The sequence below is a fragment of the Ambystoma mexicanum genome, chromosome 2p (genome assembly GCF_040938575.1).
Source record: "Ambystoma mexicanum isolate Mex_15411 chromosome 2p, UKY_AmexF1_1, whole genome shotgun sequence".
NCBI classification, from domain to species: domain Eukaryota; kingdom Metazoa; phylum Chordata; class Amphibia; order Caudata; family Ambystomatidae; genus Ambystoma; species Ambystoma mexicanum.
In genome coordinates, this window is record NC_090923.1 from 949,646,084 (window position 1) to 949,664,927 (window position 18,844).

The window sequence follows — 18,844 nt, forward strand, 5'->3', positions numbered from 1 at the left end:
CTGCCTGGTTCTTTACTCCTCTTATGCGTGACCACTCCGATCTGTAACCTCACTCTTTATAGTATAAACAAAATAATCGGGATGGGGAGATCCAAAACAACGACACAGAAGTGCTAAGTGTGTGGGTTTATTATGTCTTCACACGGGACGTGGTAGATAACTTCACAATTTAATGTACATTACTTCCGATAAGCACGAAAGTTTAGTTGGAAAAGACGGACAGGGTTGGTTTATGCAGTAGTGACACAGATGGGTGTAGGCCTCTGAAGTATAGAGGTCGGCACTACACTGGGATACATGTTGCCTCATAAATCGAGGGGGTATAGGAACCCGCAGTTACACAAAACAAAAAGTGCACACAACAATCTTTGAATTTTAACGGGTGCAAGTAATGATACAGTTGTGATGGGAAGTTCGACACAAGGAGTGACACAAGGTGTGTTTCGGCCAAAGAAAGTGGCTTGGTAGTAGCCGTCTTTGTGCTGGCCTTCGTCAGGAAAAGGGGGCACCAGTGGTGGTGCTGTCCGTGCTGTCTGCCGTGCAGGGAATCAGGTGGGTGCTGTCAGGGAAACCGCGAAAAGTGCGGAACGTCCGGTGCTGGGATTAGCACTTGGTGAAAGGCTTTAGTCGACTCATCCGGCTCCCAGCAGTCTACGTCCAGCACGGCAGCGCACCTACCAGACAACAACTTGGGTCCAATTACGCCCAACTCCGGCCTCGTGAGTCTTTGAACCACGCCAGCCCCTAGGAAACTAAAGCCTTTCACCAAGTGCTAATCCCAGCACCGGACGTTCCGCACTTTTCGCGGTTTCCCTGACAGCACCCACCTGATTCCCTGCACGGCAGACAGCACGGACAGCACCACCACTGGTGCCCCCTTTTCCTGACGAAGGCCAGCACAAAGACGGCTACTACCAAGCCACTTTCTTTGGCCGAAACACACCTTGTGTCACTCCTTGTGTCGAACTTCCCATCACAACTGTATCATTACTTGCACCCGTTAAAATTCAAAGATTGTTGTGTGCACTTTTTGTTTTGTGTAACTGCGGGTTCCTATACCCCCTCGATTTATGAGGCAACATGTATCCCAGTGTAGTGCCGACCTCTATACTTCAGAGGCCTACACCCATCTGTGTCACTACTGCATAAACCAACCCTGTCCGTCTTTTCCAACTAAACTTTCGTGCTTATCGGAAGTAATGTACATTAAATTGTGAAGTTATCTACCACGTCCCGTGTGAAGACATAATAAACCCACACACTTAGCACTTCTGTGTCGTTGTTTTGGATCTCCCCATCCCGATTATTTTGTTTATACTACGCATACCCACCTGGGTAAATCGGGACCTAGCCAGATGCCCTAAGATTGAAATACCTCACTCTTTATTCCTTGCTCTTCCTTCTTAAGCCTTTCATCTCCAGGGGCTTCCTGCACACCTTCTTGTTCTCCTTTGTGTCTTTTGCTTTCTTGTGCACACTTGCACCTTCCTTACTTTCTTGTACCCACTCGCTATTGGATCCAGTTCCTGGGGGTGGACCAGTGAGGGAGAATCACCTGTATGGGGGGTCCTCGACGAGTGGGACACTGACGGGTGAGACGTGGTATGCCCCTTCCTTCAATACCTCTTCCCCATCCTACCACTTAGGACATTTTCGAAAACACTGCCCCCCTTTCCTAACACGAACACTTTCGCACAACGGACTAACACCAGAGCCGTTTACCTGACATGACCCAATGCAATGGTTAGGCATTTGACGAGACTTACGCACACCTGATGACCCTTTCCCTTTCCCCACAGGGATAAAAGGTGGAGAAAGAGAGCACAGTACAATCAAGGCAGACCACACGACGAGACAGCTATCCAGAACCGACAGTTCAAGAGGAGGAGAAAGGCAGCAAATATCAAGAGGCTGACGAGGAGAGAAACAACTTTTCCCTTTTTGACAAAACCCTGCGAACCCTCTGCTGAAAGAAACTTAAGACCGCAGACAATAGCCCAAGTGTGCTGCAACAGATGTCAACGGTACACAGAGCATATCAACGCGATAAGCCAGAGCGAGGGAAACTCCTGCTTCCGTGGTACCGGCCTTGACTCCAGTAAAGAAGAACGCCAAGCGGTTTATCACAGCTGGTGAGTCGAGGGGAGAGCCGATAAGAACCAGGCTGTGGTGAATGAAAGTCACAAAGTTGCAAAGTGACACCTGTTATATTGTAAAGGGGAGATCAGCTGCAGAAGGGGACCGGCACCACGTGGGTGCTGCTCTGAGAAACTCTGGTCTATCCCCATCTGAGTGAAACTACAGATACCAGAAGGCTATAGGAGAGCCGTCAACATAGGTATCACGCACATACCTCCTCTTCAGCCCCGGAGCCGGCTCTCTTCCAGGCATCCACCGCTCTGCTGACTCCGGGGCCATCATGCTTCTCCGTCCCTGTTTTCACGAAGTCATAGCTGCCGCCCTTCCCTGCCTGCTTCTGTTCCCCAGCATAGGGGCGGCGCAGGGAGGCTGCGGCGGGTTGTTCGGCTGTGGAGGAAGCCGCGACCCAGATGGCAGTTTCCAATGCAATTATCTGAAGCTCGACGATGGAGTCCCACTGGTCACGTGGTCCGCAACTGTGCACATGACCTATCACCACGGCAATGGCTATAAGCAAGCACGATTTGCGCCACCCGCTGCTTCTCAGATGTGTCCTGACCAGCATTTGCCATTTGGTGTGTGCTTTTGCTCTCATTTGGAACTGACCCTTGTTTTGCTTCTCTGGACTGCGCCTGGCTAACCCTTTGGATTCTGCTGCTTGGTTCTTTCCTCCTTTTGTTGTTTTTTCTTGCCTGCTGTTCCCCTGCTGTGCTTCGACCTTTGAACTGCCTTTTGGACTGCTTTTGGATTTTCCACGTGTTACTATTTGAACTGGACTCTTGTTACTCCTGGAATCACCTGGGAAATTGAACTTTGCTTCTTGTGGACACCTACAGACTGTCTAACCAGTGTTCTTTGCTGGAACTGTTCTGACATCCTACGCCGCACCCGCAAGAGGGGAGCCCAACCGGCTATTAGGATTACTCTGCCCCCTTGCCTTGAACATTTCCACCATTTCCCATAGGTAGTTGGTTTACTTGTCCATTGTGTAACTGCATTGTGCCCCTGATTGCATTGTCCTTAACCTTGCTCTGTTCCCTTTCAGCTGCCGGGGTATCCAGTGCGGCCATTCCAGCTCACTTGTGGCCCTAATAACCGGTCAGCGAGTGACCTCTGTCTCTCTGACTGGTGCTTGGGGACAAAGGTATTATAGTCTACACGGCAACCCCTGTCTTGACAATAGGTCAAAGTGGTCATACAGAAGGTCGAGCAAAATCCCTGTGCAGTCAAAAGTTTTTGACCTAAGAACTATAAAGAAAGCAAGGGAAGTGAATCCCGCAAACATTGAAAGTAAATGTGAATATGAAGTTGGCAAGAGTGAACCCGGAAGAGGGATGCTGACGAGAAGGGGACAAGTCTAAAGTCCCAAGAAACAGTGTGTTGACAATAGTGAACCCGGCCTAGGGATGTCCACGGGAACTGTTTAAAAAGGGACATTACGATTTTTGAAGGAAGGAAAAGCCATAGTGAACCTGGTGGAGGGAGGCTAGAAGTTAAGAAGGGTCTGCGCCCGGAAGAGGGGGACTCAGTGGTGAAGAATCCTCACCCTAAGTGAAACCAAGAAACAAACTTTCATTTTGTTGAAAAACTGTTGTTTGGTTATTTGAACACATCAGGCCCTCAAAGGCAAGAGACTTTCAAGGGAAACGAGGCTTGGCCATCGAGGCTCCTGATAAACTGGAACAGAAATGTCGACTCTTGCTTAATGTGTACTGTCCTCCAAGATCCCACCTTACCCCGCGCTCAAAACGTGGGGAAGAGAGACCCAAGCTGCCGCATCCTGACATATTATTTGTGAACACTTCTTTCTTTTCTTGAAAACTATCCCACATCCCTTTTGTATTAGTTGTAAGGTTTGGCAATAGTTTCTTTTAGTATAGGCCCTTTTATTTGGCGCAATGCCACTAGGACTGCCATATTTTCATTTGATGTTCAACACTTGCTCCCATCTTAGATTTAGGTTTAGTTTAGGCATTTTTCCACCCTGCAAATATTGTTCAATAAACACCCTTGAACTGTGCTCACTTGTGTCAGTCTTTACTGCTGCCACCATGACTTCCTTACAGTGCTCACTTGAACACTCCTTTTTGTTGTGTGTTACTTGTACCCTTTTTTCCACACTTTTCTGTCCTCCCGGTGCTCATTTGTACCTTTCCCTTTCTTTCTGTTCTCTCTGTGCTTCTTTGTAGATTTTCCACTTTTCACTTTCATGTCTTTCGCACTCTTTTCCAATCGCTTTTAGCTGCAAAACCTTTTGCCTTCTGTTGCTTGCTTTTCGCTCTGTGCTGCTTTATATTCTGTGCTTTTCTCCCGCTCCGCTGCAGTCACACGGTCCGGCACAGGTCCCATGGGAACAAGCACTTTCCTGCACGCAGCCAGCAGGATGCAGGCAGCTTCACTCCGGCTCCTTGGAGACACGGCTCCCTTGCCACGCTGCGAACCCTCATAGACACCGGGTCAGCGTATCAGCATGCTGTTCTCCTCCAGCCCTCAGCTCGTGTCAGTCTCTGCTCCTTGGCCCCTCTGGTCCAGACAGCCTCTCCAGTTCGCTCACTCTCTTCAAAAATACCTCACCTTTAATAGTTGTGAAAACGGTCAAGTGGAGTCAGGTGTGAGTGAAATCAGTGGGTGTCTTAAATCAGAGGATCCGGCGTACCCTCCCGAGACCCCTCCTCACCTTCTGTGTTTGAAGAGTCCTGTTGGATCTCAGAAGAAACCCTTTGCTTGCTTCTTCGTTTCTCCTCTTTCTTCCCGTTTTTAGACTTCTTGATCTTTTTTCATGAAGGTAGGGTCTAGCTCCCCCAGAGGCCACCTTGGCAGGGATGAGAACCCACACCAAAGGGAACCCCAGGGAGCTGACCCCAAGTCAGGGAAAAAGCCGGAGGCACCAAAAAACCTTGAACGTGATCCTGTAGGATAGTCCTCAAAAAGCCACGGCTTACACTCCAGTGTCTGTAGATTATGTCCAGTCGCAGCAGAATGTGGAAGTGGATTCGAATGACGGAGGGTTGCCTGAGCTGCCTGAGCGGGAATCACAGAAGATCTGAAAGGATGAGTAGCCAAAGGAAATAAGAAAACCCTAACAAGCAAAAGGTAAGTATAAAAAGGGTGAATGCAAGAGCAGAAGAAATGGATAGGAATGGACAGGCAGAAACAAACGGATCCAAGCGGAGCCGTCAGAAAACAAAGGAGAAGTAGGTAGCGGTAAGCCAGTGAAAAGATAGACAGACAACCACCCCAGAGATGGTTAGGAAAGGTAGCGCAGAGCGCCAGAAGCAAGTTGAACAAGCGGGAAAGAGCGGAAAAGACTACGAGGGAAGGTCGAAAGCAGGATGCAAGAGGGAGGCAACAGGAGGCTAAGGAACGAAAAAAACAGAGATAACAGTCTGGGAGCTATAGTCACTGCAACGGGCAACAGAAACGGATACAACGCGTAGAGCGTTGGTCACATGACTTAGTTATAGTTCTGTCCTCTATTTTGCGGAGGCCATGTTGGAGGAGGATTAGACCGTTAAACTCGGTTCTTCCAGAAGCTAGCATGCCTGTTCCGAAGAGACTCAACAGGTATATTTCCATCTCTTCCATAAACGCCATAACTGAGGCATGACAGTGGGACAGTTGAGGTTCTTTCTATAGTGGGTTTCCCTTACTTTTCCCATGTTGTTTCTATGGGTAATCTTTACTGCTCCTAGTTGTCTCTTCCTCGTCTCAGTATTTGTATCATGGGTACCAGGTAGGTAGTTGGGGTAAGATGGGTGGAGGCTTGGCAGGCCTGGCATAGGCACACAAAAAGCCCATAGCGGATACTTTCTTTTCATTCCTTCCTGGTGTTTATAATAACTTCCTGGTTACCACTTCCTGTTGCCAAACAGGAAGTGCATGATAAATCATGAGCTCTGTAGTGTTTGGGTGTGGCTGGCTATATAAACCACACCCAAGATTCTTCCAGTGCTTCGTGTTGCTTACTGTGAGCTGCATCAGCAACACACTCGCCATGCTCCGGATCAACCTGCTCTGCTTACCTGCTCCGGATCATCCTGCTTCTGTTTACCTGCTCCGCATCATCTTGCTTCTGCTTACCTGCTCTGGATGTACCCTCATGCTTTCTCCACGCCGCAGCCTTCTCCGGTCAAGAGGGAAATCCTACACCGGCACCTGTAAGCACAAAGTAGAACTTGTTAGCGCGCGTACTTCCATAACGCAACACATACTCACTGAATCTTCTCACTTCGCTGGAATACAGGTCAGTAGTCCGAGCGCTCAAAGCCCTGCAAAAGAAAGAAGAGACATTATTCATTGCGCTCGCTCCAATAATGCGGAGGCATTATTCACCGCGCACTCTCCAATAATGCGGTGCGTTCTTACCACAGTTTCTACTTACCAGACCACCAAGTCTCCAGAAGCGCTGAACCCAGTCTTCAGGCGCTAGCACTCCATAAACCATTCCTGCAAGGAAAAGGAGAGACATTACCTGGTGCGCTCGAACCTATGACGCAGCGCTACTCACCTAAAACATACCTTGGCAAATAAGGACTACACAGACAATTCTGGACACTCAACATCCACCGCGCAACGTTTACTTTGTGGAAAGGACTATTTAGCTAGTGAAGAAACTGGCATATTGGACACTCTGCCTCGCTGTGAAGGCACATAACAGCGTGTGGCATCAGAACTCGGCCAACAGATATTGGCACCATCCCTACGAGTGAATCGCGCCCCTGCGAGTGCAGGATGGAGTGCACACACTACTAAAAATCAAGGTAAGCCCCTTAAGGGACATCACAGCACAAAGAGAGAGAAGGGATGGGCCCAGGGGAATCAAGTGAATTCTGGTCTGAGTGTACATCTTGTATTTGACAGGTGTTCCTCCAGGCGAAACAGAGGAAGTGAGAACTCGGGGTGAAAGGAGGCTCATCCATCGCTCCTGCAGAGACACAGGTGAGTGTGACAGAACACGAAACCGTCCCCAATACCTCTGCCTGAGCGATGGAAACCTCTGAGGTAGACCAGCTTTCCCTATTGTTAGGCGAACTACGGGCCGAGGTGCATGCAGCCTGTTCTGAGATGAATGCCTTAAGGCGCGAACTGGTAGTCAACAGGGATAAAACGGATGACTTGGCAAGACAGCTCTTACAGACCCAAGCTGGTCTAGCACCTCTACCAGGTGGAGCCCCTCAGGGGCAGCCTACCGTGGCACCTGTAGTCACACCCGTCCAGGTATTACTTCAGGCAACATCCCTTTAGCACCCCCGGAACGCTTCTCTGGGGATCCCAAGAAATTTGGAGCATTCATGAATCAATGCCGCCTACACTTCATATGCAAACCAGACTCCTTTCAGAATGACCAAGCTAAAGTAGCTTTCGTCCTCTCCTATTTAGGAGGGCACGCGGCGGACCGGTCTGTCCCGTTAGTGCTTAGGGACGACCCTTTACTGAGGAATTACCCAGGTTTTCAGCATGAACTGGAAAAACTATTTGCCCATCGGACTCGAGGTCAGGCCTTGGATGATGAGCTACTCGCTTTTGCGACAGGGTGGTCAGGATCTTATTTCATATATCGCCACATTCAATCGTCTAATAGCCGAATCAGGTTGGCCAGAAGAGAAAAGAATAATGTTATTTTATCGAGGACTGAGAGGAGTATTAAAAGATGTCCTGGCACAAGTAGTTAATCCTCCCGAAGATTGTAGTGAATACATTGATTTAACTATGCAACTTGACCACCGGTTACAGGATCGCAAGGCCGATCGAACCAGATCAGAACATAGAGCAGTGTATGTCTGACCAAAAGAAGCGTCCAATCGCCAGGTCTCCGAAACACACTCAGAGCCCATGCAATTGGGTGTCCTCAGGGGACCACTCACCAAAGCAGAGAGAGAACGGAGGCGTCAGGAAAAACTTTGCTTATATTGCGGCCAATCGGGTCACTTCCTCTGGAACTGCATGGTTAAGCCTCTACGGAAGACAATGGGGGTACTAGATAACACAAGGGAAGACACCGAGGCGGAAAACTCCAATGCCCGGCAGATGTAGAGATCGGTCAGTCGACCCAGGAACGGAGCACTCAGATCTCACATTTCAGTATTCCTGTGGTTCTGGTAGATCCTTCTCAGCCCACCCGAATGCATGCCCTCAAGGCTTTCATTGACAGCGGGGCTATTGGAAACTACTTGGACATAAACACTGCAAAAACCTTGAAATTGGCATTTCACCGTAAGGACACTGTAGAAAGTGTGACAGCTGTGAATGGCACGCAACTCCTTTCGGGACCAGTAACACAGTGTACTTCCACTCTCACCTTAATCTGCCAAGATGGCCAGAGGGAAAGTATTAGATTCGACCTTATCGCTGCACCCCAATTCCAGCTGATTCTTGGGATGCCGTGGCTATAGACGCACAACCCAAAGATAGATTGGCAAACCCGAACCTTACTCTTTTCCACGGAATGCACCTCTTGCTACGACAACAAAGGGATCCAAGGAAGCCCATTGTTAGCTTCACAGGAAAGGATAGCAGGTTTAGGCTTGGTGGGCACCTTACCAGCGGAATACCAGGAGTTCCAGGATGTGTTTGCGAAGGAGCAAGCTAATAAGCTACCACCACATCGAGTTTATGACTGCCAGATAGATCTGCTACCAGGGGCACAAGTACCGTGCAGCCGTATTTATGCATTAACAGAGGAAGAAAACACTCATCTACGGACCTACTTGGACCAATACCTGGCCAACGGTTTCATTAGGCCATCTAAGTCACCAGCCGCCGCCCCACTTTTCTTCGTACCGAACCCAGGCAGCATTATTTATATTTAGTGTGAAGAAAATGTTAAATCCTGTCTAAATGCTAACTCTCTGCTTTGTGTGTCAAAAAAAGAAAGCATAATGGAAATGAGAGACAGTTTAAATGTTTTCGTCATAAAATTAGGCCTGGGCTTGGATATTTATGTGGACATTTATTTGGCATTCATGCTGCAAAAAAGCGAATGCCCCCCACAGTTCATATCACGGACCATTATCAAAGAGGTGTCAATTCTTTAAATGCCCCAGTCGGAGGCCCTTGGACTTTGCTGCCTGAGCAGGTGTTGTATGCCCTGTCTCTCACAGGCATCCCCTGATCACTGCAGAGGGAAGGCAGCTGCTGTAACACATTTTATTGCAGCCCAGACAATTTCAGAGGTTTCATGCTCTTGCCTGGAGGCCCAGAGAAGAGCATGAAAACCCATAGGTTCTGGGAAAACCCAGAGGTTAGGCAGCTTTATTCAAAGGCAGTGTAGTTCCAGTAAAGCTAGAGGCTGCATGATTTATGGGAAGTACATTTGATGAATGTAATCACCTGCCGCAGAATCTGAGGAGCTCACTGGCTCGGGTCCCTATGTCTCAGATGGGGCTGGAATCAGCCCTTGATTAAATAACTGCTGCATGGGCTAAACTCCAGTGGTAGCTGTGAAGGCATCATGAAGCAAGACACAGACAACAGATTCACCTTCTTAACAAAAGGACTTTTATTTCAAGTCTCAGGATGGATTAAGGTCTAACTTGCCCTATGCTAAGGTGGCATTTCCCTACATAAAGAAAGCCATGTCTGTGTCAACAACCTATGCTTGCCCTCACAACTAAAGATATACAATGTGTAGGGATGGCAGCATCAAAAGAAACAGTGTTCAAAATGAAAGTTCTGAGCTTCTTCCAGCTTGGGCTTGGTTCAGCTTCCCCTTCCCCAAGTTCAAATAGTCCCACAAAGAAAGGCTTGGGGTTCCCATCCCCAAGTGTAACACAATCCAAAATATCAGGGGTCTTTTCCCCAAGTTCACCACAGTTCCAGGGTATCTCGGGGTTTCTTTCCCCAAGATCAACACAGTTCCAGGATATCCCAGGGTTCCCATCCCCAAGATAAACACAGTTCCAAATGGCTCAAGTCTCGTGAGATTCACCAGTATTGCACCATTCCCACTGGTACTACTTTTAATTTGTTTCACACAGGCTCTTCTTCACTTTAGCACTTATAACACACAGCCTTTGACTATGTGCTCGTCTTGGCTCTTTCTCTGTTTGGGCTAATCTGTTTAGGCACAGTTGTCGGACCGCATGTTCCACCCATTACAGGTCACGCAACCGATAACCCTTGACACTTTGTGATGCTCTTAATCCTTATTGAATAATACTGGTTTTCCACCTAGCACCAGTGTCAACACTTGACATTTGCTGTGGTTCCTTTCTGATAACAGAGGGCTTGATCATTACTTATATGTTGACAGTCTTTTGGCTTTGCCACAACTTGCATTTCACCATTTGTGTATTGGCAGTATTTTGGCTTTGCCACAACTTGCGTTCAACTTGTCCTTCTGAGTTCAACAACTTGTTTCTCATCACAATTGCTTTTCACTCAGTTCAGAAGAAATGTTCATACCAACTTTCACTTTGTTTCTTAATACTTGCAGCAAACTTCACTTCTTTCAACATAGCACATTATTCGTTTTCCACTTGTGCTACAAATTTCACATGATTTCTATATCTTTTCTTTAATTCGGTATTCAATATTGGCCGCTGTACTTTCCCCAATACTTGGCACCTTTTTCATGCTTCATTATTCCTTCAAAATCACTTTGCACTTTATTCATGATTCTTTTGGCTTCATTCGGGTTCCACACCCTTTTGTCATGCGCATCTCACTTAAGCGTAAACCTTGCATGCGTTACATTTGCGCCAGAGCCCCCCGGTATGAGTGTTCTCTCTCTTGTACTCACCGGAGCTGCTCTTCTTTGTCAGGTGTGCTCGGGCTAGTCTTCGTTCCTCTCTCTCCTCCCGGGTAGGTGTCGGGAGGCACAGCGACCAGCGCTCACTTTTGGAGAAACTTTGTGCATCATCCCGAAGCATTCAAGAGTTCTCTGTGTTACCCTACTCCAGCTGGGAACATGTAACACTGGCCAATGTTGGAGCTTCGGTCCTTTCGTGGCTCGCTCAGGTCGCAGCCCCTTCTTCCTCTCCTTGGCACAAACAGCGTCCTCTCTGCTATCTGTTCCTCGTCACACGCCGGCCACCTTCTCTCCAGGCAGGTTCTACCTGCTTTGCTGTGTGGACCTGCTTTTAAGCAACTGTAGCCTCTCAATGGGCTACAAGTGAAGGTAGTTTGCCTGACCCTCATTATATGGACATGCCAGACCTTTTCCAGGCATCTCCCTCGTCTCAGTACTATAGTGGTGAAACTGGCTAGGAGTGTGTATTACTCTAGTCACCTCTTCCTCGTCCCAGTACTAAAGGAGCCTGAATGAGATACAGTTGGAGTATATGTCAGTGGGGAAGAGTGATAATTTATTTTAGTAGGGGACAGGAAAGATGTATTTTGCCAATTTCTTGAATCAATCGAATGAGGGGAATGTGGGTCCAATTTACCCACATAAGGAGGTGTTCTCATTATTGTTCTTTTCCCTGTCTCTCTGCATGGATGATTCATCTGAGGGTTACCTTGTAAGGTTACAAGGGAGGAGACTTGACAGTATCCTATAAAAGCTTCAGGGACTGATGGTTCATCATGGAATGGAAAAAGGGAATACAGCGTCTCACCTGTGGGCATCCTCTCCCCAATCCCCAAGGACCCTCCACGTAGGTGATCGTCCCTCGCATATCCACCCAAAGGGTCAGGATCCAAAAGTGATGGCCTTTCCCTGGCCACCTGAGAAGAGGATCCAAGGGGAGTAGGTGAGGGGACCTTCAGGTTTCTCACATACCCTTCCCCTATAAAAATGGCCTCCAACACAAGGGACAGAAGTTGTTCTCTCAGCGGATAGTTCTGTTTGTGATTCCTCTGGGATTGAAGTCCAATTTCACACACTGCCTTAGGGTAGATTTCCTGAGACCCATGAACACATACTATTTTCACTAGGGAAGCCCCTTTTAACTTCTAGTGTGGTATTAGGTCCGCCCTGACCGCAGTCTGCTTACTACCGGAATCCACTAGGTCATGAACTGGGACTCTGTTTACCATGATGGATTCATAGGTGGATTTAGAGGATGTTCCACACAAAAAATTACTTTGAACCTCTATTCTCCATCATATTCAGAACTGTCCCATTCCTCTCCTACCATATACTCAATCTCCATGGGTTCCTCTTTCTTGTTTTGTGGGCAGATTCTGACTAAGTGTCCGGTTTCCTTACAGGAAAAACAGGTCGGAATCATCGGTTTCTTAGTCCTACTGTCTTCCCTTTTCATTTCCTCTCTAGGTTTAGGTTCGGGCCTTCTTTCTATCTTCCCCTTTTCCCCGCTATGTGGTTCTCGAAATCGATAGGGAAAGTCGATTCTCTCCCTAGGTTGGTTTAGAGGTCCCTTGTTCTCTTTTTTTTCTTCTGGTCGATGCAGCAAATCGAGATGTTTATTTGCATCAGAGACATTTTGGGCTCTTTCAATAGCTAGGGACAGAGTGGGTTCATTCAGTTGCAAAACTGATCTTTGGAGTGAGGGAGGTAAAGAATTGACAAATTGTTCTAGGCTCAGAGCTTCCAGTACTTCAGGCAAAGTCTTTCTTGCTAACCTGTGAGAAACCTGAAGGTGTCTCACCCGCTAGTCCCTAGGGATCTATCATCCTGGTGGCCAGGACACGGCCATCGCTTTTGGATCCAGTTCCTGGAGGTGGACCAATGGGGGAGGATCACCTGGATGAGAGGTCTTCGGGGAGTGGAAGAGGAACACCAGATGGCGAGACGCAGTATCCCCTTCCCTGTTACACCTTTACCCCATCCTACCCAGTAGGCTACTTGGGAATTAAGCCCCCCACCCCCTTTTCCGACACAAACACTTTCCCATGGACAGCTCACTGTTAAAGAAAACAGACTAACACCTGAGCCGTATACCTGATGTGTCCCAATACAATGGTCAGGCAATTACTAATCATTACACACATCCTGTTTTGTGTGTCGGAGGTCCCGGGGTTCTCCTGCGTAGACAGTCAAGGCAGGGAGAACCCATTGCCACTGTGGTACTGTCATTGGCTCCTACAACAAAGCAGCACCAGTGAAGCCAGCACAGCCAGTGAGTTGGGGAGACTGATACCAAACCGGTCTGTGTGGAAACCAAGGCTGAAAGCGGCAACATTGTGTGAAGAATATTGAAGAGAAGAGTGTATGAAACGTATGTGCAAGAGAAACAAATATAATTAAAACAGCAGATAAGTGTAACGCTCACCTGATTCTCGCAGAGGCGCCGGTCTTGACTGGGCGACTACCGTATCTTCAAAGGTGATGTGTAGCACCCGGTTGGCTCTTTGGGCTGGACCTCTGTGCACTGTATGCCTGACGTGTAGAGTAAGATGTCTGCAGATAGAAAATATGGGGTTAATGAACTGGGGTTATTGGGGTGTCCCTATCTCTTTCCTCTTCTCCTCTCCTGTAGACCCCCAAAGGTTAACGCTCTCACCTTAGGTAAGTGAATGCCGAGCTCTCCATCTGCCTCGGGGCAGGGTGCTGTAGCCAGTTTCTTCACTGGATAGGTAGCGCAGGCCTCTTGACTTCAGAGGACTCCTGTCCGTCGTTTACTGCACGAACGGTAAGTTTCGAGTCATTCAAATGTCTTTTTAAAGTCTTTAGTAATGATGTCTCTTGTTTTGCAGGGTTCCGGCGATGGCGGATGACGGGCTGAAGTGAGTTGAAGATGGAGCCCGTGTGATGAATAGAAGCGCCTGGAAGCACGTGAGTAAGCGCTTGTTGCCTGCTTCACGATGCGCTCTAACTGTCTTTTTATTTTGCAGGTACGAGTTCGGAGCGGCTGCAGGGTGCCGGAATACCCACTGGATTAGATGCGGAAAGGAGTAATGGCACGTGAGTATTAAAGTTCCCCAATGTCTTTAAACGCACCTTGTTTTGTCTTTCAGATGCAGATGCAGCGCCGAAGGCCTCCGGAGCGTGCGAAGAGTTGGTAAGCTTTTGTCTTTCAGATGCCGGAATGCAGTATGAAGACCTCCGGAGCGCACGAAGAGTAGGTAAGCCTTTGCCTTTCAGATGCCGGAATGCAGTGTGAAGACCTCCGGAGCGCACGAAGAGTAGGTAAGCCTTTGCCTTTCAGATGCCGGAATGCTAACCTGTTCTTTCTTGTCTTTATAAGTATTGCTGAAGACTGGATTCAGGATGGTAAGCCTTTTTCCTTAGGCCCAGGACTGGATGCAGAAGACACGATGAGCGTCCTGCTGCAGAGGGTGCAGAATAACGCAAAGCAAGATTCATCCACCGGGTGTGGTTAAAATAGCCTCCTGTAGTACTTAGGTGTCTCCTTCCACAGCCACGCCTAAGTAAGAAAAGAGTTCCTGGTAAGAAAAGAGTTCCTGCCTTCCAGAAGAGTTCCAGTGTTCTAAATCTAGGGAGTGGCTCCAGCCCCACCCAACAGGAAAAGTAGTTCCAAACAGAAGAGGATCAGAGGCTCAACTGGCAGGCAAGTAAGCAGCATGGTCTGCTGCAGGTAAGTCCACCCAAGCATTATGAGCCCGGCGCTTCCAGCGCTGGGACTGGGCATATTTATGAGCCTGGTGCCACTGGCGCCAGGACTGGGTCCAAAAGGTCCCAATTGGGACTGGTTGGCACTCGGAACCTGGGTTATGGATCTGCTTCCAAGGGAGTTGGGAAAACCCTGACCTTTTGGAAGCAGAGATCATGACAGTACCCCCCCTCAAGGCCCCTCCCAAACCGGGCTTCTCCGGGGGTTTTGGCTTGTCAGGAAATGTTCGGTGAAATCTTTTGATTAGGCGAGGAGCGTGGACATATTCAGCAGGTTCCCAGGATCTCTCTTGGGGGCCGTAGCCTTTCCAGTCAATTAGGTAGAATAGTTTAGATTTGGAGATCTTGGAGTCCAGAATGCTTTTGACTTCAAACTCGAGTTCTCCATCCACTAGGATAGGTTTTGGAGATTTGGTTAGTCGGGTTTGAGGTTGCACGGGTTTTAATAGAGAGACGTGGAAGACCGGATGTATCTTCATGTGCGGGTGCAAGTCCAACTTGACCGCTACTGGGTTTACTATGGTAGTGATGGAATAGGGACCAAGGTATCTTGGGTTGAATGTGCGTGGCCCTTTTAGAGATAGGTATTTGGTGGATAACCAGACTTGATCCCCTACTTGATAGAGAGGGGCTTCCTTCCGATGTTCATCTGCTCCCTTCTTGTATTGTTCTTTAGCCCTTTGAAGGTGAGAAGCAGCTTCCTTAAAGGCTTGGGTGATTGTAGAATGCAGGTAGTCTACTGCAGGTGTTTCAAGATCTTGGAGGGGATCCAACTCCGAGGTTCGAGGGTGACTGCCGTACAAAAGAAAAAACGGGGTTTTCCCAGTTCCCGAATGGACAGAGTTATTGTAGGCATACTCGGCTATCCAAAGGATATCTTTCCAAGTTTTTTCAGTTTGTTGCAGCATGCAGCGTAAATACTGTTCCAGAGTTTGATTGGTCCTCTCGGTTTGTCCGTCGGTCTGAGGGTGGTGACTGGTCGATAGTCTCACATCAATTTGAGCTGACCGACAGCAACTTCGCCAAAAATGAGAAATAAATTGACTACCTCGATCCGAAATTAGAACCGAAGGAAAACCGTGCAGTCGGACGATGTTTTCGAGAAATTCTCGTGCCAGAGTTGCTGCTGTTGGCAAGCCTTTGAGCGGAATGAAATGCGCCATCTTGGAGAATAAGTCCACGATTACTAGAATCGTATTGTATCCGGAGCATGGAGGTAGATCGGTGATGAAGTCCATAGAAAGCGTATGCCAAGGGCGAGGTGGGATGTCAATAGGGCGTAAGAGGCCTGCTGGTCTTTCCTTTTGACTCTTGTTTTGGGCGCATACTCCACAGGACATTATAAAGTCTCTGATATCTTTTTTCCAAGACGGCCACCAGAAGTAGCGCTTGATCTTTTCTGAGGTCTTGGCTATACCGGGATGACCTTCCATTAAAGAGTCGTGATAACAAGAGATTACTTTTTTCTGTAAATCTGTGCTGGGTAGGTATAATCGTTCTTGGAAATACAATAAGATGTCCTTTACAGCCTTTGGACAAAGAGTTAGATTCATCCTCAAAACCATTTCATGATCCACATAATTGCCGATGGCACCGCTGTCGACGTAAGCTTCAATTGCATGTAATCGATCCGGATTATCAGGGCTAATGAGGACCATAGGTATCACGAAATGCGAGGTCACGGAACTGGTTTTTACGCTCGGCAAGAGGACCTCTATTCTTGTCGGGCGAGGTCGTTTCCCTGCTCAGAGTTTGTAACTTTGGTAACTGCAGCTCCTACTGCCTTCTTGGCAGGTTTCACCGGACAGTCTCGAAGAAAGTGCCCTGAGTTTCCGCAATATAGGCATAATTGCAACTGTTTCCTCCTTTCCCGCTCCCGTTGTGTTAGAGGACCTTTCAGACCCCCTATTTGCAGGGGTTCCCCGGAGTCTACTCCTTTGGAAGGAGTTGGCGGTTTGGAAAATACTCGAGCATCAAACTTGGAACGATCGGCCTTCCTGTTCTGCAGCCTGTGATCTATTTGAACGACCAAGTCTATGTAATCCGAACAGTCCTGTGGGGGATTCACTACTTGGGCTAAAACGTCTTTGAGCTCTCCACGTAGACCTCTATAAAACAGCGTAATCCTTTTGTCCTCAGGCCACTGAGTTTCCACTATTAGTCTATTGAAAGATGCAATATAAGCCAAAAGGTCTTGATTACCCTGTCGCAACGAAAGAAGCTCATTGTCCAAGGCCTGCCCCTGTGAATGTCTTGCGAACAGTTTTTCCATACTAAGCTGAAAGGCTTGAAAATCATGGAGAACCGGATCATCTTGATGAACTAGAGGGATCGACCAGTCTGCCGCATTGCCACTAAGGTACGAAAGTACAAAAGCTACTTTAGCTTGATCAGTTGGAAAGGCTGCTGGCCGGCATAAGAAGTGCAACCGGCACTGATTGATCAATACTGCAAACCTCTTTGGGTCACCAGAAAATCGCTCGGGCGGAGCCAGAGGTACATTCCCAGGTAGGTTGATCTGCACTGGATTCATAGAGGATGTTGAAGGAAGATTTGCCCCTGATGCGGGTAACGGGGTCTGTCCGGCTTGTGACTGTAGCACTTGTCTAGCAAGATTGTCTGTTCTCTCCTTGGAAATAATTAGTTCCCTTCTTAGAGCATTCGTTTCCTGACGAGTTGCATGCACTTCTGCCCTTAGTTCCCCAAGTAACCGGGCTAGGGGTTCAGTATCCGAGGTTTCCATAGCGCCTGGGCGAGAGTTTTGCAGTAGGCTTTGCGTTCTGTAACGCTCACCTGATTCTCGCAGAGGCGCCGGTCTTGACTGGGCGACTACCGTATCTTCAAAGGTGATGTGTAGCACCCGGTTGGCTCTTTGGGCTGGACCTCTGTGCACTGTATGCCTGACGTGTAGAGTAAGATGTCTGCAGATAGAAAATATGGGGTTAATGAACTGGGGTTATTGGGGTGTCCCTATCTCTTTCCTCTTCTCCTCTCCTGTAGACCCCCAAAGGTTAACGCTCTCACCTTAGGTAAGTGAATGCCGAGCTCTCCATCTGCCTCGGGGCAGGGTGCTGTAGCCAGTTTCTTCACTGGATAGGTAACGCAGGCCTCTTGACTTCAGAGGACTGCTGTCCGTCGTTTACTGCACGAACGGTAAGTTTCGAGTCATTCAAATGTCTTTTTAAAGTCTTTAGTAATGATGTCTCTTGTTTTGCAGGGTTCCGGCGATGGCGGATGACGGGCTGAAGTGAGTTGAAGATGGAGCCCGTGTGATGAATAGAAGCGCCTGGAAGCACGTGAGTAAGCGCTTGTTGCCTGCTTCACGATGCGCTCTAACTGTCTTTTTACTTTGCAGGTACGAGTTCGGAGCGGCTGCAGGGTGCCGGAATACCCACTGGATTAGATGCGGAAAGGAGTAATGGCACGTGAGTATTAAAGTTCCCCAATGTCTTTAAACGCACCTTGTTTTGTCTTTCAGATGCGGATGCAGCGCCGAAGGCCTCCGGAGCGTGCGAAGAGTTGGTAAGCTTTTGTCTTTCAGATGCCGGAATGCAGTATGAAGACCTCCGGAGCGCACGAAGAGTAGGTAAGCCTTTGCCTTTCAGATGCCGGAATGCAGTGTGAAGACCTCCGGAGCGCACAAAGAGTAGGTAAGCCTTTGCCTTTCAGATGCCGGAATGCTAACCTGTTCTTTCTTGTCTTTATAGGTATTGCTGAAGACTGGATTCAGGATGGTAAGCCTTTTTCCTTAGGCCCAGGACTGGATGCAGAAGACACGATGAGCGTCCTGCTGCAGAGGGTGCAGAATAACGCAAAGCAAGATTCATCCACCGGGTGTGGTTTAAATAGCCTCCTGTAGTACTTAGGTGTCTCCTTCCACAGCCACGCCTAAGTAAGAAAAGAGTTCCTGGTAAGAAAAGAGTTCCTGCCTTCCAGAAGAGTTCCAGTGTTCTAAATCTAGGGAGTGGCTCCAGCCCCACCCAACAGGAAAAGTAGTTCCAAACAGAAGAGGATCAGAGGCTCAACTGGCAGGCAAGTAAGCAGCATGGTCTGTTGCAGGTAAGTCCACCCAAGCATTATGAGCCCGGCGCTTCCAGCGCTGGGACTGGGCATATTTATGAGCCTGGTGCCACTGGCGCCAGGACTGGGTCCAAAAGGTCCCAATTGGGACTGGTTGGCACTCGGAACCTGGGTTATGGATCTGCTTCCAAGGGAGTTGGGAAAACCCTG

General features: G+C 48.4%; 1 long non-coding RNA gene across 1 annotated transcript in view; it reads left to right on the plus strand.

Annotated features, from left to right (window-relative positions):
- Positions 1 to 4,159, plus strand: part of LOC138566952 (uncharacterized) — a 78,133-nt gene extending 73,974 nt beyond the window's left edge. Inside the window, exon 3 of the long non-coding RNA XR_011302070.1 lies at positions 1,800 to 4,159. This is a non-coding gene — a long non-coding RNA (uncharacterized lncRNA). The remainder of the gene's footprint in view (positions 1 to 1,799) is intronic.
- Positions 4,160 to 18,844: the final 14,685 nt, after the last annotated feature.